This window comes from Leiobunum rupestre, chromosome 6 (genome assembly GCF_980474605.1).
Source record: "Leiobunum rupestre chromosome 6, qqLeiRupe1.1.hap1, whole genome shotgun sequence".
NCBI classification, from domain to species: Eukaryota; Metazoa; Arthropoda; class Arachnida; order Opiliones; family Sclerosomatidae; genus Leiobunum; species Leiobunum rupestre.
In genome coordinates, this window is record NC_143389.1 from 60331104 (window position 1) to 60356588 (window position 25485).

The 25485-nt window shown below is 40.4% G+C and overlaps 1 protein-coding gene across 2 annotated transcripts in view; it reads right to left on the bottom strand.

Annotated features, from left to right (window-relative positions):
- The window catches only part of LOC149942900 (uncharacterized), a 250460-nt gene that overhangs the window by 130210 nt on the left and 94765 nt on the right, over nt 1–25485 (bottom strand). For both annotated transcript variants that reach the window (XM_090179901.1, XM_090179900.1), the window contains one exon: nt 16005–16193. The gene's annotated coding sequence lies outside the window, so the exon portion shown is untranslated. The remainder of the gene's footprint in view (nt 1–16004; nt 16194–25485) is intronic.

A 25485-nucleotide genomic window follows, 5' to 3' on the forward strand; every position in this document is an offset into this window, starting at 1 on the left:
TGAACTAACAGCAATATAGACGTAAGTTTATCGCGCGCAGACTGTGATAACTATCCTGCACATAAAGATTTTTAGCATAATTGGAGAATAGAAGGAACAGTAGGTGGAGCGTCAGTCCTAGAAAGCGAGCTGGTTTGCGAACCGTCCGATATCGAATGGGAGAAATTAAGGCGTTGATCGGAGAACGGAGGCCGAGGAGGAGAGTCGCTGGATTATTGAGAAGATTTTAATCCGGTTCGGGTAAATCGTGAATAAGAGATTAGAGCCGCCCTATTTTGAAACGAAGAGCGATTTCCTCCTTTTGACTTTGTTTGTTAAATATATCAATCGCCGCGAGAGCGAGAGGACTCCGTTGCCGAAAGTTTATTCCCAAACGCCGGGAAATCAAGAGTTCCAATTCTCTTTCTCTATCTCTCTCGTTTCCCCTTGATCAACGGATTCGACGAATATCCGCGGATTCAAAGATGCCGGGATAGATGATGCGAAAGGGGGGATGGGAGGCTTTCCTTTACAGAGAGATGGCGCCGTATTGGGAATACATCACTCATTGATAATTTACGCGCCCCAGGTATAAAAGCGGGGGTCCGGGGTCCTATATCTCTCACCGTCTCTCTTTGGGAAAGCTTTACAAAGTTATTAAGTTCGACTAAGTATCGGATTTCGAATTTATACTCGCTCGCTATGTAAGAGTCACTTTCAAACCCCTTCCTAGCGCCCCCCCTCCCTTGTACTTTTCCGAGTAAAGAGGGCGCGACGGTATATAAGGTGGTGTGTTGTTCGAACAACAGTAACAATGCCGCCTTGAACCACGCCGATCCGTTTACTCGTTTATTTGTTGAAACGGAATTTCGCTGGTTTAATTTATACCGGAGTCAGGATGGGTAACGCTTGCACCCCTACACTTGTAAATAAACGAATTTAAATGAATTAAGATTTATATATTTTGGTTGTTTCGGGAATGCCGCGTCATAAAAGTATATTTTGGAACACGGACACCGTGGATAATGAGTTTATCACGGATTGAAGTATCGACGCGGCAGTATCTAGTTGGATGTTTCAAAGGAATTCAAATAAGGAATTTTTTCAATCACCGTTTCCCTCTATAGGACCAAATTATATTTTCAAACTGATATCTACGTAATATTTTATTCAATTTATCCATTTTATCAAATGCTCTCTAGCAAGGAACAATTGAAAAATTATTTCTTCAGATAGATCATTCCCCAAAGAAATGCGTTTCCCGAAAGGATTATTTCACTGAAAACTTCACACCTTTTAAATCTAAACTTACAATCGTGATATTTTGATACATTTATTGTAATTTGACGTAAATTTTTCTAGAATATTTTTCCGTATTTATTGTTACCGTAAGCAACTTTCTGATATTGACTTTGGTAAAAATAACTCTGAATATATCATATTTTCGGTCGTATGGTAAGGCCAGACTGATGGATATACCCTCTACTGCATATGGTAAGGCCAGACTGAAATTAGATTTAGACGGTTACAGAAATTAATTTAACTCTGTTAGGTGTAAACGGAATTGGAACGTTTGCCGTGGTTTAATTTCGAAACGTCATCAAAGTGTACTAAATAAATAATCGAATGTGTGACAATACTTGGAAAAGGTCAACATCCTCAAGAATTTTACGTAGATTATTTAAAAGAATTAAATACACAAACAATTATGTTAAAAATATCAAATTTTGAAAACCGTATGACAAAGATAAGCAGTTAGGAAATGTAGAAAGCATTTATATTTTCAATTACATCAATCTGAACAAGCTACTGACGTTATTCTGCAAGCGTAAATCTTAGTCCAATTTCCAAGTTCTCAGTGAGGAAACACTTTTCCCCAGGAATCCAAAATATTTTAATATTTTTGTCATTAAACTCAATTTATTTTCAACTGGAAATGAGTCAAAATAACAAATAATACATTACACGAATATAACTCACGAGGCGTAAACATCGTGAAGAAGTATATTAAACGTGGGAGATTAGTGGCTGTTGGGTGGTTGGCGCGCCGAATCAAATTAAATTTATCTTCGGCGCCTGGAAGCGTCAGATTCGCTATACCGGCGAATACTACTGGAGTCCAGAGTAGTTATGGAATTAATTGAAATAGAGAAGAAGCGGAAGAGGAAGAGAGAGTTGGAAGCAGCGCGTCGATGGTTGGCTGGAGTGCTGCTAGATGGATGGGCGGTGGGGTAGTTTGAAAAGAGGATCTTTTGATTAAAAGGGAAAAAAGGGGGAAGGGACCCCCGAGCGGAGTAATCTCCTTTTCAAGGTGCGATGCCTGAAGAGTGAAGGGCCGCGGCGAGAAAGAGAGGGTGTAAATGAGACATCAAAAGGGACCGGGCAGCTTTTCAAGGGCCCCTCTTTCGCTGCCCCTGTCCCCCCTGTCCCCCCTGTCCCAACCGTCGTGGGAACCCCCTCCAATTCTTCTTCTCTCGCCCGAACTCTTTAAAACAATCGACGAACAAAAAGTGCCAAACGCTCGAGCTAAAATTTCTCTCCCCACACCTGATCTTATTAAATACTTTTTTTCGCGTTTTTTTCGACTGGAAATTCGGGATGGAAACGACAATGACACTATTGTCTACTGGTGAAGAAAATTCTTTATTTCTAGATTCCCGAATCTATATCGAAGATTTATCCAACTTTTAATTAACCGTAATATATCCCGATGCTAATAGCTTTTCATTTACATAATTGCAAATTATTTTATCAGATTCTTCCGGTATTTTTATTAACGTATTTTATGTAATTTAAGCGGGATATTTCATTAAATTATATATTTTAAATCTGGTAAAAACCTATCGACGTCCAGTTCTAGGCCCGCAAATGCACTGTTATGCCCAACGTAACAAATTATATTTTCCTCGTGTAACGGCCTAGTTAATATCGATTCAAAGGTAAGCAAAATCCATTGATTTCCTTAATTGAAATATCGCAGTAGGTGGGTATCGCCATTCCCAAAATACATTTTAAAGAAAACACGCCAAATTAGTAGACAAATAAATAATAATTAGTAGCGGAATATTAAATATTGATTCTCCACATCATTTCTACGTTAACCGCTGAAGATGACAGGAGATTCACAGTCTGAAAAATTAAAACTGTCGTAGTTTAAATATTTTGTACTCAGTTACAGGTTAAGAAAGGAAAAATATCTTGTACATTTGGCGGGAAGATACTAGCAGTAAATCGTCGGCGGGAATTTTGAATTTCGCCTATTTTCTGTTGAATTCCTAAAGGTTCCTGCGCGTGTTATTTTTAAGCTTCATTACAGCGCATTTTTAGTATTATGCTCCTAAGCAATCATCAAATCCCACGTTTATGTACGTCAACGTGGTAATCTCGGTATTATCCGTTCTATACTTACCCTGGACTCTCCAGACGGAATTTCTTTAGGTATTCCTCACTTGAAGTACTAAAGTTAAATTATTACAACTGTTTTTAAACCTTATCAGTTAATTAATTATCACTTTGAAATATAACGCAATAGACGGTATTTTCCAAAATTTATAAAACACGGGTATACTTAGAAATTCGACCGTAAACAGGCCAAATTCTAAATTCCCGCCGCCGATTAACCAGAAATTCGTGCTAGTATCTTTCCGCCAAATTTACTAGATAATTTGCCTTTGTTAACCCGCAACTGAGTTTAGTTATTACAGGCCATCATTTAATCCGAGAGTACTGCATATTATAAATTAACTTCCATTAAAGTCTTAAGGACGGACAAAAAATTATTTCTTATTATAGCGACGTCATTTTATGTTCTACCTTAATAAAAAAAAACTCCGATTCAAATAGAGATGAAAAGGCAGAGTGGATGAAAACGGTTCTCCGTTGGCTTCTCCCGGAGATTTTTTTCTTTTAAATAAGCACGTATTAAAAAAAAATCTTCCATAATCAGATTAGCAAGAAAAACCCGCGCGTGGGGGAGATGAGTTCTATTCGCATTTAGTACGCATTTCCACTTAAGTCGACAATATTCTGATTATAAAGAAGGGATAAAAAGGAAGAGCCGGCGGCGTGTTTGTCGATGCCGTAGCCTTTATATTAAGAAAATGGAGAAAAAAAATCTTAATGCTTTACCTTAACTATAAAGACTTTGTCTCCTGGTCGTCGTCCACCCACCAAAAATTAAAAGCCCCTCCTACAATTTACCCCCAATTCGATTCCATCCCCTCGTCTTTTTTTACCTTGTTAAAAGGCGAATACGCCCGTCTCCGCGCCATATTTTTTCTAATTCTCACATATAACCCCAGGGGGCGCTCTCATTCGCGCAACTTCACCCCGCGCGCCGCCTTTCTCTATATATAGGCGCTCGCGCGTCAACGGACGTTATATTGAAAGTTGCAAAAAGAGGTAAAATCTACCGCGTACCTTCGCGCGAACTATCAAGTGACGGTGGTGGAAGTCACCCTAACGTTACCCTTTTTTTTGGCTCGTCCGCGAAATGGGGCGGTTGGCTTCTCCTCGGAACACGAAATTTCTTATACGTGCCGGAGTCCCCCGTTCGAGGGCGCTCCGGACCAATGCTTCCTCCCCTAATTAAAAAAGCGCGTCTTAGGGGCCACCAATCAGCTCGGAATATACAATATATAGCGGGCCTATGTCTACGCGCCCCGAATGATAGAGAAAACCCCCGATTTTTTTAAGATCATATTAAAGGTTTTGGGTGAGAGTGAGAGTCGGGAGGAGGAGCGTGGTTTTCTGGCTCATTCCAATATTAAGCTTTCCGTTTTTTTCCATCCAACGCGGTCCCCCCTCTTGAGAAGATCACAGGGCTAAAAGGTAAAAGTATAGTACATCCCCTGCAAGCGGTCTTCCCTCTCTATCATCCGCTGGGTGGCGCTCGCAGCCAGCTCCGTAATTAGTTTTTCTGTGGTCTTTTGGCGAAACGGTCGTCTTTTTATACGCATTTTTTCATCTCTTTCTCTCTGCCTCTTAGCATCTTCGTGAGTGGAACTGGGAGGGATTCCGTGGCGGGAGTGATCGAGACGTGGGACAACGCGGTGCGGGGGGGGGGGGGGGAGCCAGTTTGTGACGAAGAGGTTGGGTTGGGAACCCAGCGAGAGCGTAAAAGATAATTTTTACTATCTATTTTTTAATAGGGTTGAGATGTCATATTTTGTCATAAATTTCTTCGTTAAACAGGCAGACAGGGGCACACCCCCTCGTTGGTGCATGCCCCATCATACCGTTTCGCTCCTTCCCCTTGTCAAATTTTCATTTTTTTTCTAATTATTGGAAGAATCTTTATACTAAAGCTTTTTTTTCCCTTTTCATATTGAAGAGCATTTTTCTCTTTGTTTGGATTAAATTGGGATTAAATACTTAAGGATTACGTCGTATTTTACGCATTAAAAGGTAAAATATTACCTATTATATTAAACCTTATACGAATATATTAGGTCAGTGCTCTATGGTGGTAGTTGAAAATGTTAATTTAAGTAAATTTTTTACAGTTATAAAAACATTTAACAACATTTAAACTAACATTTATTTACAAAAAAATACTAAATTATAGAAAAGTTGTCTCACCAATCAATGCGAGAAATGGAAAAATTCTAACACCACCTCGTTTCGAGCGGTATAACAACTGGCATTAACTTGGAAATTAACTCGATTTCTTACGGCGCATTAAATAGCATCGTCCTTAGCCCCCGAGCGTAACGACGGAAAATGTATTTTTAGAAAACTCATTTCTCGATTTAGTTCATCATCGTCACCTTGCTCCCTGTTTTATTTTGTGGTGACTTGTGTCTCTCTCTCGCTCAAAAAACCACCAGCGCCACCTACGCTAATTTCTCGAACATCAGCGCGTGAAGCGACCTCCGATTTTCCAAGCAGATTTATCAGACAAGGAACCCTCAATCATAAAAAGGCGCGCATTCCAGTAAGAAAATAAGTTTTTCTGTATTTTACGCAATGCTTGAGAGAATTAGAGAATTTCGAAGTTCCCGCTGTACGCGGCAACAGAACCCAGCTCCGTTAATGTGCGCGTGGCTTCTAAATTATTCAAAAGCGCGCCAACCTCAAAACTCGATATAACTCGCATTCCCTCCTAGCCACTCGCTCTCTATCTTTTTGTACAATCGTCATGTCTAAGTATTTTAGCCAAAATATGTCACGGCACCTGCTTCGAGAAAAGCGCGTCTCTGTCGTTTTCCGAGATCTTTATAATTTATAGAAGCGAAACCACGAATCCCCGGGATCTATAAACAAAAACGCGCAAAATCACAAGATAAGCTTGATATTATAAGTTTTATAACTTAATCTGGGTCGAGGTAAACGTCATTCTCGAAACTCATAAAATGCGCGAGGTATAATTACGCGCTTTTATGAGCCCCTAAATTTTGGAATCACGTAGATTAAAATGATACAAATAATATCTTTAAATGTTGAATCTTTTTTGGTCGTAATTATTTGTAATTTTATAAACGATTATCTGTGTAGAATGTTACATTTTATAGATTCAGTGGGTAATTTCCTTAGAATGTTCGAATGATTAAAAAACATTTTAATTAACTCGTTTGCGGACAAATTTGGTTAGATTCAGTAACAACTGGTTTCACAAAATAAAGTGAAATTTTTTAAGAAAGTACATAAGTCGGTCATAGGTTTGACTTTGTTTGACAATGTTAAATTATTTATAAACAATAACAAACCGTAACTTTAATTATTTATGTTATAAATTTTATTGCTAATTAAGAAAATTAAAAATCATCATCCGCGTAATTTAATATTTTTTTATTAATTACTGGCGTTAAAAGTCCTTGATGACTTAGGTCTATGGTGGTGCCTTGGGTATTAGCCTATCTGATTATTATAATTATGAATTGAACCTTTTGATTCAATTTAAATATTTCCATTGCACCGTATCTCTTAGTACCGCTAGAAAACGTAGCTTTATAAAAACTTGAAAATATATTCCTCAATACAAAATTTATAGAAATTAGCGTTGGCTAGTTCACCAGCTTTCTCCTTGAGTTCGATTATGCAAGTAGCTCTGAAATTTGATAATTAAAACTACATTTAGGTGCATTATAAATACAAAAGAGTAAACTCAGGGGTAAGCTAAGCAGGCTATAACCTACTTTGGGGTCCACAAATATATTTTAAGGGGCCCCATAATCGACTCCTCAATTTAAAAACTAAAAAGTGGGCCATTTTTTTAGCAAACGTCCCACCATAACTTTCGTTATTGCTTCGAAATTTTCACAGATCATTTTCTCTAATAGTAACTTTTACATACAGTTCAATCTTAAATTTATAGTATTAGATTTAGTAAATATCAAAAGTCAATCTGAGAGATATATTCCGGGCTCTTTTTCAAAAATGCTAAAATTGGAAAAATATGAAACCCTAAATACAAAGGGCCCCTAGGTGCAGGGGCCCCACGAGTTCACGGGCCCTGGCGCGCCATCGCTAAGCAACTATGCAAAATAATAAATCATATGACTTTGGCTGTTTATTCGTTAGGCACACATTCCCAGACAGAGTCGAGAAAACTTGTTAAATTATATAATAGGGGACAGTGGATAAATAAACCTGACACCACTTTGATATATATATAAGGAGAAAACGGCGATAGCAACCTAAACCCCGCGATTCGAAAAGATGCAAAAAGCCAACCCAGTGTGACTCATCTAGCGTTACCCCCTTCGCGACTAAATCCAAAAACGAAAGTCGCTCCACGGTTCTGTTTTTAAACAAACAAATTGTTTACGGCAGCCCAACGCTGTTATATAGGGAAGCTAAAAACATCAGGAACAAACTTTTGGCACTCTACCCGAAACCAAAATATATAAAAAAAATCTTTGGAAACTTCTGTTTCGCGTATCTCGAGTTAGAGAAGAATAAATAGCGTTAATACGGAGTCTAACTCCCCGACTCAAACTCGAGCGGCGGTCATCCGACACTTAACAACGTATTAGTCACCGCCTTCCCTTTAGCGGGGCCCCGGTTCAATCGCGAAAGCCTCGTCGGAAGGAGGAATCAGACGTTAGGGATTCACGCGATCCGCGTAGCCAGAGACAGAAAAGTTGCGTAAAAGAAACAAGCCCGGATTTCATCGCTCATTTATGGTTCTGCCTCCTCCTCATCTTCGCTATCTGGTTCTTCTTTTTTTGAAACGCGCGTATAGAAGGCGCTCGAAATAGGTGCAAAGGGGATAAAGGAAAGAAAATGTACGTTCATAGCAGGTGCAAAATAAAAGCCGATCCTAAATTAAACTCGAGGGGAAAAAGATTCTTTAACAGTCGTCATACATTCGCGGTTCCTTCGTATCCGAGTAGTTTGTCTCCAGCGCTCAGTGTGACCTATTAAGACAGCCACGAGAGAGAGAGAGACGACAAGCGTACCAACTGTTCCGCGAGATGACGTATACGCGAATATACTGGATAGCGGGAGGATTAGAGTATGGGAAATGGGTTATCCCGAATAACAAATTAGACGTTGACAAGACGTTTATTGTGCCTGTTTGTTTTCCGGGGAAGCGTGCCTCATCCCAAAACCCAACTAAAGATAATTCACTACCAAGACATATCGCGATTCCTTAAAAGCCGCAATCGTTACTGCTCAGATAATTTATGAAACCGCTTCCGTTGTCCCACCAATGACAGATATGCCAGTTGTTGCTTACGAGTTTGTGTTCTAATATTTCATTTCTTTTTACGATTAAAATTTGGCAGTAATGGCCCGTAGAAAGGTTCGGAAATATTTGCACCTATTCAGCGTAAAATACCCGGAGGCGGACTGGCAGGTGGGCATAGTAGCCCGGCCATAACCAACTCGAGCCGAAGAGGGGTGGAGTGCTGGCGGAAAATTACTGAACTCTTAAAAGGTAGTTCAAATTTAGATGGCACTAACTCAACCCGCATGGGCCCCAAACCAACGGCCCCCTTACTAAAACGAACGACTCGATGTTATTTTGCCCACATGCCCACGTGGCCAGTTCACCACTGAAAATACCAACGAAATAACCGTAACTGTTAAATAGATGTTTCCATGAACATTGTGTCAACGAAAACTCTCGAGAGATGGTGACCACGAAAACTCTCGAGAGATGGTGACCACGAAAACTCGAGAAAGATGGTGACCACGAAAACTCGAGAAAGATGGTGACCACGAAAACTCGAGAAAGATGGTGACCACGAAAACTCGAGAAAGATGGTGACCACGAAAACTCGAGAGAGATGGTGACCACGAAAACTCGAGAAAGATGGTGACCACGAAAACTCGAGAGAGATGGTGACCACGAAAACTCTCTCGAGAGAGATGGTGACCACGAAAACTCTCTCGAGAGATGGTGACCACGAAAACTCTCTCGAGAGATGGTGACCACGAAAACTCTCTCGAGAGATGGTGACCACGAAAACTCTCTCGAGAGATGGTGACCACGAAAACTCTCTCGAGAGAGATGGTGACCACGAAAACTCTCTCGAGAGATGGTGACCACGAAAACTCTCTCGAGAGATGGTGACCACGAAAACTCTCTCGAGAGATGGTGACCACGAAAACTCTCTCGAGAGATGGTGACCACGAAAACTCTCTCGAGAGATGGTGACCACGAAAACTCTCTCGAGAGATGGTGACCACGAAAACTCTCTCGAGAGATGGTGACCACGAAAACTCTCTCGAGAGATGGTGACCACGAAAACTCTCTCGAGAGATGGTGACCACGAAAACTCTCTCGAGAGATGGTGACCACGAAAACTCTCTCGAGAGAGATGGTGACCACGAAAACTCTCTCGAGAGATGGTGACCACGAAAACTCTCTCGAGAGATGGTGACCACGAAAACTCTCTCGAGAGATGGTGACCACGAAAACTCTCGAGAGAGATGGTGACCACGAAAACTCTCTCGAGAGAGATGGTGACCACGAAAACTCTCTCGAGAGATGGTGACCACGAAAACTCTCTCGAGAGATGGTGACCACGAAAACTCTCTCGAGAGATGGTGACCACGAAAACTCTCTCGAGAGATGGTGACCACGAAAACTCTCTCGAGAGATGGTGACCACGAAAACTCTCGAGAGAGATGGTGACCACGAAAACTCTCTCGAGAGAGATGGTGACCACGAAAACTCTCTCGAGAGATGGTGACCACGAAAACTCTCTCGAGAGATGGTGACCACGAAAACTCTCTCGAGAGATGGTGACCACGAAAACTCTCTCGAGAGATGGTGACCACGAAAACTCTCTCGAGAGATGGTGACCACGAAAACTCTCTCGAGAGATGGTGACCACGAAAACTCTCTCGAGAGATGGTGACCACGAAAACTCTCTCGAGAGATGGTGACCACGAAAACTCTCTCGAGAGATGGTGACCACGAAAACTCTCTCGAGAGAGATGGTGACCACGAAAACTCTCTCGAGAGATGGTGACCACGAAAACTCTCTCGAGAGAGATGGTGACCACGAAAACTCTCTCGAGAGAGATGGTGACCACGAAAACTGTCTCGAGAGATGGTGACCACGAAAACTCTCTCGAGAGATGGTGACCACGAAAACTCTCTCGAGAGAGATGGTGACCACGAAAACTCTCTCGAGAGATGGTGACCACGAAAACTCTCTCGAGAGATGGTGACCACGAAAACTCTCTCGAGAGATGGTGACCACGAAAACTCTCTCGAGAGATGGTGACCACGAAAACTCTCTCGAGAGATGGTGACCACGAAAACTCTCTCGAGAGATGGTGACCACGAAAACTCTCTCGAGAGATGGTGACCACGAAAACTCTCTCGAGAGATGGTGACCACGAAAACTCTCTCGAGAGATGGTGACCACGAAAACTCTCTCGAGAGATGGTGACCACGAAAACTCTCTCGAGAGAGATGGTGACCACGAAAACTCTCTCGAGAGATGGTGACCACGAAAACTCTCTCGAGAGAGATGGTGACCACGAAAACTCTCTCGAGAGATGGTGACCACGAAAACTCTCTCGAGAGAGATGGTGACCACGAAAACTCTCTCGAGAGATGGTGACCACGAAAACTCTCTCGAGAGATGGTGACCACGAAAACTCTCTCGAGAGAGATGGTGACCACGAAAACTCTCTCGAGAGATGGTGACCACGAAAACTCTCTCGAGAGATGGTGACCACGAAAACTCTCTCGAGAGATGGTGACCACGAAAACTCTCTCGAGAGATGGTGACCACGAAAACTCTCTCGAGAGATGGTGACCACGAAAACTCTCTCGAGAGATGGTGACCACGAAAACTCTCTCGAGAGAGATGGTGACCACGAAAACTCTCTCGAGAGATGGTGACCACGAAAACTCTCTCGAGAGATGGTGACCACGAAAACTCTCTCGAGAGATGGTGACCACGAAAACTCTCTCGAGAGATGGTGACCACGAAAACTCTCTCGAGAGATGGTGACCACGAAAACTCTCTCGAGAGATGGTGACCACGAAAACTCTCTCGAGAGATGGTGACCACGAAAACTCTCTCGAGAGATGGTGACCACGAAAACTCTCTCGAGAGATGGTGACAACGAAAACTCTCTCGAGAGATGGTGACCACGAAAACTCTCTCGAGAGATGGTGACCACGAAAACTCGAGAGAGATGGTGACATCCCAAGTAGGATATTATTGAAATAAGAATAATTTAATATTTAAATAATAGGTTATTATTGTTCACAACATAGCCGCTCGTAAATACCTCGGTAGTCACGAAAATAACGAAAGAAATCTTAAATCCGAACACTCTTAAATAAATTTTAAATTTGAAACTTTATTTTTATAATCCTCTAAAGCCCTTCATTAAATCTCAAATTTAACGGCACAGCAAGAGTAAATAAAAGATATATTATCTACATTCATACGATGAAATCAATAAAAATCGGTCTTTTAGTATTCAAAATATTATCAATCACGAACGCGGACTATCGTTATAGAAAACTATAAAAACAGGTCCTATTACAAAATCGACTAAAATAAATAGTGGTCCGTCAATTTATATCGACAAAATGCTAAAATAAATCTACGCTACTTAAATATATATAGTGGCTAACAATAATTACGATTGCCTTTCCGGGGTATATACCATTATTACCAAGTATTAAAAATTAGTCCATACACATATAGCTGTACATAGAAATTTAATATATACACTAGCTCCGGCGAAACCGGGTAGAAATGACGTGAAGGCAATCCGTTCGGTATTTACTTGACCAAACGCAAAAATGTCGTCCGCAGTTTGTTTTGAATTTATTTTCAAAACACGACGTGGAATAATATTTAAACAGCGGGTATCTATATATTTATACGTATATGAATTTGTGGATAGAGCCACGAGCAGCACCCAGCCGGGATATTCGACGGGCAGGAATTGAAATTCTGTTTGAAATTAAAATTACAAGGAGAATCATCGATTGCCACGCGGGGAAGAGGCCACGCGGGGAAGGATCCCTTTTTGTTTACCGTAAAAATAAAGAGGCGTACCCCCCGCTTAAATTTCAACCTTCCGCGGAACCCCCGGGGGTGTACCCCTTTCCCCCCTCCCGGTCCTTCAATTCCGCTAATAACCAAAACAAGTGCCTCACGAAAACCCACGCGACACAATTAAACGTTCCCCTTTCGATTCGATTAGCGGAGGGGCGCTTTTCTCTCGGAGCGGGCTGGGGCGCTTCGCCGGAGAGATACAGAGAGTCGGGATCAGCGGGCGAGAACACGGAAACTGCGTGGTTCCGAGACAGATAATTTCGCCCGCCGACGGCCAAATATTGTATACAGAGGATCGCACTCACTTGGCAAGAAATTTTCGGGCAAAATAAAGTATTCGCTTTCTATGGCTGCTATAGCTACAAAAACAGTTTATTTTGAACTTCTAGATATATATATATATATACGTCATGTTGCAGTTTGTTTGTCCCTAGCGATCGTATTTCCGAATGAGGCATTTTTCGATTATTTGGAGTGGGAGGAATATTTAAATTGTCCGCTTATAGGCTGCCCGTTTCGTATATTATCGTACCCGATCTAGGCGTGCATCTCATCGCGTTCTTCACTTTGAAAAATTAAAAGCCTTCGACCGGACTCGCTTTGAATTACGCGGCGCCTTTTTTTTTTCATAAACAAAGCGGAATATATTTCCAACTTCATTTCCGAATTTCTACAAATGAATGCTTTACCGTATTGATTTTTCTAGTCAAGTTTTAAAATTATAGCTATACGGATTGTATTATTTTAAATTGAACGAAGCCATTTCGGTTAATATTTAGGGATTGTAATTGAGGTTGAATTAAGTGCTTCCAGAAATTCTCTAGCAGAGATACTTAACAAATGATTGCGATTATTCATTTGTAGTAGAGCAACTCGTGATCTTAACGACTTGAAAGAGATATAAGATTTCAACGAGGCATATTTCAAACGTTGTAAAGCAATGCGAAACAGACGCGTAATTTATAAAAGGTCTTTTACTACATGTACTCGTGTTAGGCTTAACAAATGGTGGCGGAGTGGTTAGCAGTTTCGCCCCGCAGCAAGAGGAGCCGGGTTCGATCCTATAGTTTGTAGCACTGAGTGAAAACTCGGAACTACTCCCTCCGCGTTGAGTTTGCAAGTTCTCTCCCCACTGATTTAAGGGGTTTTCCCCACAGAGCTCTTCGGTTTCCCCTTCCATAAACACTTGTTGAGGTTAGCTGTAATAGTGAGTGTAGGGAGCTGTTGGCTCGCGTGGGGTGAAGGGCTTGTCACCACCCTCCTACGCATCGTAACCCGGCCACCTGAGTTAATGGCTTTAAAAGTCACTTAAGGACTTAGGCCTAAGGTGGTGCCTTGGGTATTAGCCTAGCCGATTATTATTTTATTAAATTCATCAAAAACCTGATACACTCGACTTTTCTTTCTATTAAAATTACACCATGTTATTTTATAACCTTCGTGACAAAATTCCAGCCTAAATTTCCTCTATTTCATTCCTCACGTTGTTGCAAATTTTCTAAAGAAACTGTCTTTATACAATAACTATTTGTTCCCAAATTTACATTTAATTTGATCAAAGCACATTGATAGGCTATTTTAGCATCTTTTGAATTATCATTGCACGAACAGGATTTAAACGTGCGGCGGTCTGTTTGTGCCTCGGTGAAATTTTGGGAAATTTATTAAGTACGTCAGTAACGTCACGTATACAATTTAAATATCGTTTATTACGCCGAAATATTCTGACATTGGAATATTTTGAATAAGGTTTAAGCGCTTATATACCGCGTGTGATATATCGCGAAGCCCCTGGAGCGTTTTCCCTTATAGAACAAATATTTAGAGCTTCTCTCTTAAATATAACTTACCATTCAAAACTACTCAAGGATAATTTTTACATTCATTTAGTCGGAGTAAATTAAGTTAAGATTTTTGTCTTCTGAAAATATTCAAGATATAATTTCGTCAAAGGGCATCGAACAACGATACCACTACCGAAAATTCAATGTCTTTGCCTTTCATATAACTCTCTTTGGTTATTTAAGTTAGTTTTGGTCTTCCACAATTATTAGTTCCTTTAAGATCTTGAGGCTAAATATTTGTAAAACGGGGGAGAAGACCAAAAATTGCCCTGTGGAAATAAGCGCTTTGGATAGCCGAACTTTACCATTGCGCTAGCCCAAACGAACCCCTTTGGTAGGCGTAGCAGTTTTATTAGCGTAGGGAATTAAGGGGGGTTTGAAATTAAAATAATCGAGAAAAAAATGTAAAACTAGTAGCCCCCCGGATAGCTTTTAATGAAATAATCCCGATGTTATTGAGAGGATATAAAGCCATTTTCTTTAAAATTTACGCTTTCTTAAGCATTCCCCTTGATCTTCCCGGCCAGAATGTCCCTAAGCTTGCCAGGCCAGCGACAAGTTTCGGTTCCTCTCGGGCCTCTGTCCTTTTTCGTGATTACGCTTTTTTCCCCTCATCTTCATTCCCGAAAGTTCGGCCTTAGGGTGGACCTATTCGCCTTAATAAATTATAACTTTAAAAGGCGAGTTCTCTATATTCGGTCCCCCTTCTCCGGAGACGTCCCAAATCTAGATTGGCCGAACACGACGTCGGTGCAACGCGGGGCGGTGGGGTGTTCGGGGGACGCTGGCTCCTCCCATTCGGATCACGTGTCCCGTCTTCCAGAGCCATCCTGATTGGTTCTTCCCTTTTTCTTATAATGGTAATCTATTCCTGGGCGATTGGGAAACACGGGGGGGGGGAGGAAATAAATTAATGGGGGTCACCGCCAACTTCGGAAAAAAGTACCCTTCCCTTTCATTGACACTCCATTCTAAGATTCAGTCTCATCCGACAGGGACAGCGGCGAGCGGAGGTGGACGGACACGCCACGGAAAACCCCGGCTCGGGTAAAGTTTGTACCGGAGACGGTGTCCCAACGCGGGTCGCCACTGCCAGTTGGGGTTGCGGGACCGAGATACCTATGGACAGTCAGTGACCCACCGCTAAAAAATCCGGACGCATGCGTCCCGTTTGGAAATTGCCGCGGACGGAAAAAGAAGACTTAAAATAGATCAAATAGGGCGGGTTCGATTTCAACTACGTCATCGAAATACCTTCTCGTTATTGGACAATAGGAAGATGCCACGTAATTACGTAAACGCATTGGGGACCACTAGCGAAATAGGGGATTCTCCAACAGTCCCTGGGGTCAGTTTTTTTTAAATAAAGTTTTTGTTGGGCTAACGGGATAGGACGCCTCCCTTTCTCAGTTCCAATAATTGTCTATTTATCAAAATGAAATCTGGAGAGTTTCCGGAATTTATCCCCCCAACCCCCCCCCTCTATCTAAGATTAAAGGATGTCGATTTTAGCTATTTCATTTCTTTCAAACTAAACCCTTAATTTTTAATATCTAATCCATTTTTTAAGTAAATATAATATCAGAAAATTTTGGCAGTATTTAAATAAGCCTGTGACTGATACGGTAAAAATAGAAAGAACTACTTCAATATTTAAGTGCACATATTAAAATATACGAAAAATGTTTCTTACCTCGAAAAATAGTCGGTCCCTTTTCCGGTGCTTTTGAGAATCGCGAATCGAGCTAGCCCTACATGAAAACGACTGGTGCGGTTCTAACTGCTAGTTTCAAAAAGTGAGTACCACTGTCAAATGTTTTTCTCGAATTCGAGAGTCTTGATTCGAACGAAACAGTCAAAATAAACGTCCGGTCTTTTGAATCTGCGAATAAAAGTAAAAAAACGAACCAGTTGTTCAAAATTGTTCTGACGATGCCGTTGACGCTTTCCTTACGAAGTTTAATATTTAATTGCAAAGTTTTGATTTAATGTATATGCTTAAATCAAATACGCCGCGATATACTATATACGATAAAAATAGTTTTAAGTTTTCAGTTCGTTTTTGGGGGGATTGTTGATAATTTGAGAGCCGAGCGTCGCAGGTACATACTCGCACGTTGCCGGTGGTTTTTCCCGTTTGGCGGCGCGAGATCGCTCGGATCGGAAGATGCGAGCTGCGGAAAAGCGCGGCTCGACTGAGCCAGCCAAAATCGTCGAGATTTCCCTCTGCGGAGCGCCCCCTGTAAAGCGCGCTCTCCCCTCAAAACTGAGTCGTACGAAGGGGAAGAGAGCCAGCGTGGGGAAGCCTCCGTCAGCCTGCCGCGCGCTAGAGAGAAAGTTAGGGGGGGGGGGGGATCGTCGGGTAAGAGAGAGGGAAAATGCCGTAAACCTCGGCTTTAGTGTCTAGCACGTTCGCAGTCGATCAGAGCGGCGCCAGGCGGGCCAGTCCGGAAACACACGCGCGTACGCCCACTCAGAGCCGAGCCGCATAGCCACGATTACCCGCAATTCGCCGAGATATTTAATAAAATAGCTACATAATGAGATTTAGAAAATTGACTTCTCTATCTTTTACTCTCTTCTACTCTACCCGAAAATTCGGCAAATTATCGAGCCAATACTTAGAGCTGATATAGTACTTAAATTGCGGAAAATTAAATATTTAATCACTTTATTGTCATTAAAATGGTTAAATAAGAGTTATCTTTAACTCCTTGGTCACCCCAAGATTCTCAAAAGTATTAGTTCTTTAATTTACTTTAGAATAGTGTTAGAACAGTGCATCGTTTTAAGTATTCAATTTCTAATGCAAGTTGACAGTATAAAATTTTGTAAATTAAATGCTAAATTTTCGAATAATTACAAAATTATTTTAGAATATCAAATTAAGGGACTTAAAGTATTGAGTTCGAATAAATAATTAAAATCTATTATATAAAATACAGACATAATAAATCTCTTTAAAGTTAAAATAACAGAAAAATATTCCGGGAATAACACAAAAGGAAAACAATGGAGGAAAGTCTAATTCCAGAAAAAAACAAAACATGGACTAAACCTCAATCAGTGAAAAGTTTAACTCCCAAGATGCAAAACTGCTCATTTAAAAAGCAGGCTCGTAAATGTGGGGAGCCAGGGGATGCAAAGCGCCCCCAAATGAGCATCCCCAACCCGACCTACCTAAAAAAAATCGATCTCTCAACTACCAACTAATATAGTATCTGTATTTTTCAAGTCGAAATTCATAATTAAAAAAATTACAAAATAAAGCCAATTTCGGTATATTTACTAATTTCGGGAGTAGAAGTTAAAAATTACGATTTTTAGTATCAAGGCATTGGCGCCCCCCAAAAATATTCGAGCGCCCCCGAGTTTTGGCGGCTGGTTACGGGCCTGTTAAAAAGAAAAAAAAATCGAATCTCCCGCATTTCCTCTTCGGTGCCATTGCCATAAGCACCATTTCTATTCCACTCCCTCTCTCTCTCTTCCTATCGGTTTTAAGCATCAAATCTCCCCCGGAAGAAGCTACCTAGCAACGCCATATTCACGTGCTCGCGACTCGTAAACAATAGGGGGCGGAAATGGAGAAAGCTGCGGGTGGGGTGAGATTTCAGACAACGCTGTAAAGAAAGCTAAAACGCATTCATTGGCATATATATATATATATATATATATATATACAGGGTGTTTCAAAAGGTGATGCAAAAATTTGAAGGAGTTGTAGGGGGTGAGTTGAGAAGTATGCCAGTTTTTTCCCCATTTGCCTACGATGAGTTAAAAGAGTGCCAGAGAGCTTCGAAGTGTGGTCTACTAGCCCCTGGAAGAAGGCTGCAACAAACGCAAAACCAAGCAGCGGGGAAATGCGAACATTAAGGTTTGGGTTCGTGTGATAGTTAAAAAAGGACTTTGTAAACCAATCGAGGTAACCAGCAGTCAAAAGTAAACTTAAACAGTATTTAAAGTCCCTGCTCCTTGGTTTTGCGCTTGTTGCAGCCTACTTCCAGGGGATAGTAGGCCACACTTTGAAGCTCTCTAGCGCTCTTTTAACTCATCGTGGGAAAATGGGGAAAAACAGGCATACTTCTCAACTCACCCCCTACAACTCCTTATAACTTTTGCTTTACCTTTTGAAACACCCTGTATACATAGAGAGATAATAAAAGTGAGTCTCCGTTCGCACTACGGCTTTTCTTCCCTTCACTTAAGCCTAATAGACTCAAATACGATAGTACCGAGAGCTTCTATACAAGGTATAAGATTGTATATATAAGTTGTATATAAGTATAGTCGGTTAGCCGCAATTCCATACGTGAACGGGAGAAATAAGGAAGGATGCGGGGGATAGAAATAAGGAATTGCATCGGGAGTGTACGATGTGGTCGACCAGTGTATAGGGCAGTCCTTAGAAATGCGAACTGCTGGAAATAAAGACACCAACGACGAGAAAAGAAAGAAATAAGCTATACGAGGGAGAAAAAGGGAAGAGGGAAAACAGAGATAATGTTTTTACAGCCTTACACTTAGCCGGAAAAACCGCATCTAATGGAAAGGCTCCTTTCGTCTTTATTTAAAAGTTCTCTTCTTTCAGGCCGGCCTTTTTTTCACAGCAACCGCGCCATTTTTTTGGTCGCCTTGAGCGATATAAATGAGAGATTCAAAATTAGTCAAATTCGTCGATGACGGCTTAATTGAGACCGTAAAAGCATCGTTCAAAGATGGATGGCGATAAACTGATCGTTTTTACAGAATTTTTCTATTAATCGAATTAATGGAGAGAAAAAAATGCGGCGCCATTGGCATCCCATTTTTATCGTCGAAATATTTTGGGGTGCCGTATTTTATACTACGTCGTTTATTTATCGAGCGTTGGATATTTATTCTAGCATCTGGTTCTAAGTTTCTTATCGTAAAATGGTAATAAAAGCGCTTTAAAAGATACTTTAATTGTAATTAAATTGAGGGGGGATTTCTGCTTCACCAAATCTTCGTCTGGTGCTGGGAAGTTTCAGTACAGTTGTTTATGTAAAATAACTCAAGACTAGTTTCGTGGGAATTCTGATAGAGGTAGGCTCTCCTATTACACTTTCGATCGAGATTTCGTTACGTTGTTTCAACTAATTAACTATGAAATTTAAGCCGTGGTCTATATCGAAATTTACTTTGAATTTTGTAGCAAAATGTTTTCCAGTAAATATTGAAGGATTGCATTGCAGTATGTTAAATTGAAATAGACTATTTGGTCTGCTTTTATCCCCGGAACGCCTGTAGAAGTGTTCCACACGCCTTACACCAGTGTTCAGGGAAAAGTTAATTTACAGGATTTCAGCCTACTAACGCTATTTTAAAGGGTCCATCTTGAATGAATGAATGATTATTTACTCAAAGTGAATCCCTTTTAAATCAGGGAGGAGCCCTCACGCCTGAATCAGGGGAAAGTTAATTTACAGGATTTCGGTCAAGCAACGCTATTTTTAAGTACCCGTTTGTAGAAACTTCAAAGAAGGCAACTCAGCGTACACCACATTTTCGCAAAAATATATTTAAAACAGTTAAAAGTCTTATTCTTTGTTTAACAGTAGGAGCGGGGTAATAAACGCAAAACGGCCGTTCACGACGATTTTTGCTCAGGTGATTAACGTCTTTTCGACGATATTATTCAAAACGAGGGAGAAATGGGTCAAGCTTTTGTACGAGAGATGAAAACCACGGCGACGAAAATAAAGCGGACGTGTATTATATTTAAGACGGAAGGAAAAAAGGAGAGTGGAGATGGAGACGGAGGTTGTTTGTATCGTTGGTATACGCCTCGTTTCATCGGCGCCGCGTTGATTCTAAATTTCTTCCCATTTGGGTGTCCCCGCTTTTAATCTGGTCTCGTCCTCCTCCGACTCGGTGCAGTCTGCGTATCGCCAGGGTGGAAGGAAACGCCACCCCAGCCCCCCCAGCCCCCCAAGCTCTTTTCTTTCCAGCACGGAGAGAGGAAGATGGGCCCGTCGTTCCGGTATTATCATAATGATTGGCGCGTTTTGTCAATGGGTAAAAGCTGGCGCTAGCAATTAACCCCTCCCGAATCGCACCCCCGCATCACCTCCCATCCGCAGCATCCCGACACTATCCTCGGAAGAGTCGGAACGACGGGGCAGTCGCCCACCCACCGACAATTCTTTGTCCGTTTTAGCGCGCGCGGTGGGGTCGTCGCTTTCGGGGGGACGGGAGGGCGTACCGACGGGCTAACGAGGCAGTGCCTAACGAAGCTTTCGATCGCCGGCTCTTAACTCGATGATCTAGATATAAAGGATTAAAAACGCCAAAACAAAAGGGAGAATTTTCCGACCTCCCCCTTCACATTGCCGCCTTTAGCTTTCCCAGTAAAAGTGTCCCTTCGTCTTCGCCGGCTAAAAAGAGTCCTAGACACTGAGCGGAGGGGGGGGGGGCACGTATGGCGAGAGGAGCCGCTAGATGGGGGTGGAGAAGCCGGCTTGAAACAAAAGCAAAAGCGTATAAGAGCGCGTGCGAAATGACGGGGGGAGGATAACAAGGGGGGTAGTGAAAGACGCAATCTAGAAAACAGAAAGGGGTGGAAAGGGGGGGGGAGAAAGCGAAAGGAGGTAAAACACGAGAGCGCCTATAAACGGAAAAATCGCCGACTTATTAATCTGCGAACGCGACCGTAAATGAGAGGCCGGCTTTTTTCAATCGACGTCTCGAAACAATGCGAAACAGTCTTGCCGGACGCTGCCATTTTAAATTGTCGCCCTGTATAAGAGGTACACCCGTCGCGGCAATATAGGTACGAGATGAGGAAAGGGGGGGTAAGAATTAAAGGAGTTGCGGGGGGTAACGTTATAAAAGTAGGGGAGAAACCGGGGGTACACAAATTGAGGGAGGAGACCTAGAAAACACGAGAGAAACCAGCGGGAGGGAAAGAACGGGGGGTGGCGGAATAAAAATGCACTTCCCTATAAAGAGAGAGCGGCTCGCCTCTCAAAATAACTGTAAACAGTGCCGACCCCCCGGGCTTTTTAATCCCCCTTTTAGCATTTAAGCTGGAATGCAGGTTCTTTTCCCAAGCGCACACACACACCATTCTGCCTTCCCCCCTCCGGTACTACCCCCCCCCCTCCTTATAGCCTTCACCATCCAAAGACTGATCGATGAAATGGAAATAGCGAAGCAGTTTCCGACGCTTAAAAAGGAAGAGGGTGGGCGCGTGGGTGGGCAGAGGGGGGGTGAAAGGGGGTAAAGAAGTTTTTGGTCAGGAGGCATGGACTAGCAGACTGGATGGGTCCAGCGGGTGCGTGGGTGACGAAGGTAGAGGATACGTCGACGGGGGGGTTAGCGTAGACGAAACAAAGGCTAAGATTTACTTAATACGAAGCGCGGACGAGCATCGTTAATTTGCGCCGAGCCGAGGGGGGGGGCGCCCATGTACTTTCCTTTTTTTGGGGGCACCGCCGACGAGCTCCCCCCCCCCCCCCGTCCCTTTTCCGGCGAAAGCGCGAGAGTAAACAAAACATTGGAAATTCAAGCAGTCAATAAAGAAGGTTTTTGGGTTCGCGTGGACGCGCGGGGGAACCGAGGTAGAGGGAGGTTAGGCCCCCAAAAATACGGCGAATCTTTTATAGATTGCGTAAATCCTACATAATTCAGGAGGTACGGGGCTCCGGATGGTAATTATAATACACCTCTCTCGCGCTCTTTAGGATGGTTGATATAAAAGGCAGCCCCTCAGGCTGAAAAGCAATATCAGTACACAACGCCCCCTTTTAACCAAACCAAGCGGCTTTCCTGCCAACTTATTTCCTTCCCCCCGTTTTTTCCGAACCCGTTTCTAGCGTAGAGCGTCATTAAAAACGCCGGCTCGGAGTTTAATTAACACTTTCCTCCACCCACCAAAACTTTTATAAATAGGCTACGTAAGGTTATAAAATATATATATAGATGGCCCCAAAAAAAGGGGGGGGGGGCGTCGAAGCCTTTAAAAGAGGCGAAATATTTACTTCAAACTTATCCCCCTTTTCGAACTCGCCCTTCAACTAGGAGCCACCTCCCCGGAAAAGACTTACTGATCTTCCAATAATGTAAAATTAACTTTTTCCCCATATTACGCCTATAGTCGACCAAGTTTTCGCTGTTTTCCCGTTCTAAACTTTTTATAGGGTATTTCTATAATCAAAACACGGTATTTCGAAGCGTTGTTTAAACATTCATTGCAAAATAATAACGAACAGATACGAGAGAGAGGTTAAGCGCGAACGTTGAAACGTGTACAGAGAACGCCTACATTAATGTTTTCAATGCGAAATTTATTTTCAATTACTTTAATTTGATCGCTTTGAGTGTTAAAACACAAGTGAAAAATTACGTTTATTTTTTTTACATTGTCCGAAAACAATCATTATAAAAAAAAATTAATAAGAGTTTCTTTACAAATTTATTTATCTATATAAACATTCGCCGAATTTAATTAAACTAAAACTCATTTCGACCTATATTTAACCAAACAAACACCGCTTCTTATTGCAAGAAGAGAGCAATTAAAACAGTGTCGTAAACTATTAAAAAAAAATAATTTTGCGAAAGTTTTCCGAGTTGGCGCCAAATGGGGTTTTTGCTAGTAAACAGCTGTGTTTAGAACAATAAAAAACGGTCGTCTAATTCGGAAGAAAACATTACATGGAACGGGAAAACTCTTAAAACAATAAAATATTTATTTTGCTATTTTGGCGGTAACACTTGAAACGAAACCGTTAAAATGTACCGGGAAAAAACTTTTATAAATAAATGCTATTTCGAGAATGATATTTTTGTAAGGTTCCTATTTTCCTACGATAGATATGGCAAAATGGAACAAGACCAATTTATTCTTAAAATCTATAAAATTATTTGTTAACAATTTCGTTTATTTTCTGTGAAAGCAGTATTCATTTCAATGTGAAGTTCTTCAATGTGTTTCAGAAACTTTTCAAATGAAATTATTTATCATATTTCTGTTTGCTATGAAACTATAAAATTAAAATAATTTGTCGTATTTAATTTTAAAAGTAGACATTTTAAATATAATACGCCACCGTGTGTACTTCACAAAATGTTATTTATTTTAAATATATGTTGAAATGTATAATTTAATATTCATCATTTCAATAAATTAACAACTTAATATTCATAATTTCAATAAATTAACAACTTAATATTCATAATTTCAATAAATTTACAACTTAATATTCATAATTTCAATAAATTTACAACCTAATATTCATAATTTCCATAAATTTACAACTTAATATTCATAATTTCAATAAATTTACAACTTAATATTAATAATTTCAATAAATTAACAACTTAATATTCATAATTTTAATAAATTTACAACTTAATATTCATAATTTTAATAAATTTACAACTTAATATTCATCATTTCAATAAATTTACAACTAAATATTCATCATTTCAATAAATTTACAACTAAATATTCATCATTTCAATAAATTTACAACTTAATATTCATAATTTCAATAAATTTACAACCTAATATTCATAATTTCAATAAATTTACAACCTAATATTCATAATTTCAATAAATTTACAACTAAATATTCATAATTTCAATAAATTTACAACTAAATATTCATCATTTCAATAAATTTACAACTAAATATTCATCATTTCAATAAATTTACAACTAAATATTCATAATTTCAATAAATTTACAACTAAATATTCATCATTTCAATAAATTTACAACCTAATATTCATAATTTCAATAAATTTACAACTTAATATTCATAATTTCAATAAATTTACAACTTAATATTCATAATTTCATAATAAATTTTCTTTATAATATTATAAATATAAATTTTAATATTTCATGTTATTCAAGAACTCTTCATATAAAACGATACACCAAATAACGAAAAAAAACCACCAAAGTCGAAGCATCCTAAGATATAATCCCAGATAACACTTTATTCCTCGAATTAAAAATGGAAAAGGTGGACCAATTCGGAGAAACAAATGTAAAACACACTATTTGTTCATAAATTCTCCAAAAAATCCCCCCCTCTGAAAAAAATTATATTTTCTTTCATTTATTTTTAAGAACAACGTATAATTCCAATATATTTCTCTTCTCCGACCTATAATCCTCAGTCTATACTAACGCCGTATCAGATTCTCGCGGCGAGTTAGAAATCTAAAGGAATTTGAATGGGACCCGAAGGGAAAATTGAAGATTGGCATTTACCCAGAGCTTTGGGGAAAATTCGTCGGGGTAGATAAAAAAACTTAAGTCCCGGATTAAAGGACGAGCGATTTGGGGACGAAAAAGTGCCGCGGGGAGGGGGGAAGAAATTGAGCATTTATTATTCGTAAGAGGGCGCCACGCTACGGAGATGGAGTAGACTAGCTGCGGGGACCTCACGAATACTTTATTCCAGCAGTCTTTTTACAACATTGCCGACGCGACTGACTGTGTATACGTAACTGAGAGACGCGATTGAAAATTTGCGGGAAGAAAGCGCCAAAGAGCTTTAAATACGAGGCTCGGGACTGCGAGATGCTGAAAAAGAGAATTTCACTAACCTCATAAATGTTAAATCAAACGGCTAAAGGATAATTTTCTTCTTTAAACTCGCCTTTTTTAGATATTTTAAAGGGGAAACAAGTTAGTCGTGCGGATGGAAATTTTCCACTTTCAGTTGAATTATACTTTATTTATTTAGCGAAAGTGGATCTCAAGCAATACGTGGAACAGGACTGCCATTTTTTTCTTAAATAAAATAATGAAATTATTTATTTATTTATTTTATTATTTATTTTATTTCAAATGAAAACAATTTTTCCTTAAATTTCTTGTGGCGTTGCTTAACGTTTCCATTTAGTCAGAGATAAAATATTTATTATTATAATTATTTTTCAAAAACATTTTATTAGCATATTTCCGTCATTATATTAGCTGAGGTAGCTTAGTTTCCGCGACTACGTGTTAGTTCCAATTTTAGTAGCTTCGTCAAGTCTTAAACTTGGTCGTTAAATAATTAAATGGAAAAGGTCAGATTTTACGCAGTTTACCAGTTTAAAACAAGACTGCGTGTTTAGGGGAATTCGAGATTAAGAACAATATTAAAACTTTGTTTACATCAGCGTTTTCTAGTAATATACTTTTATTCATA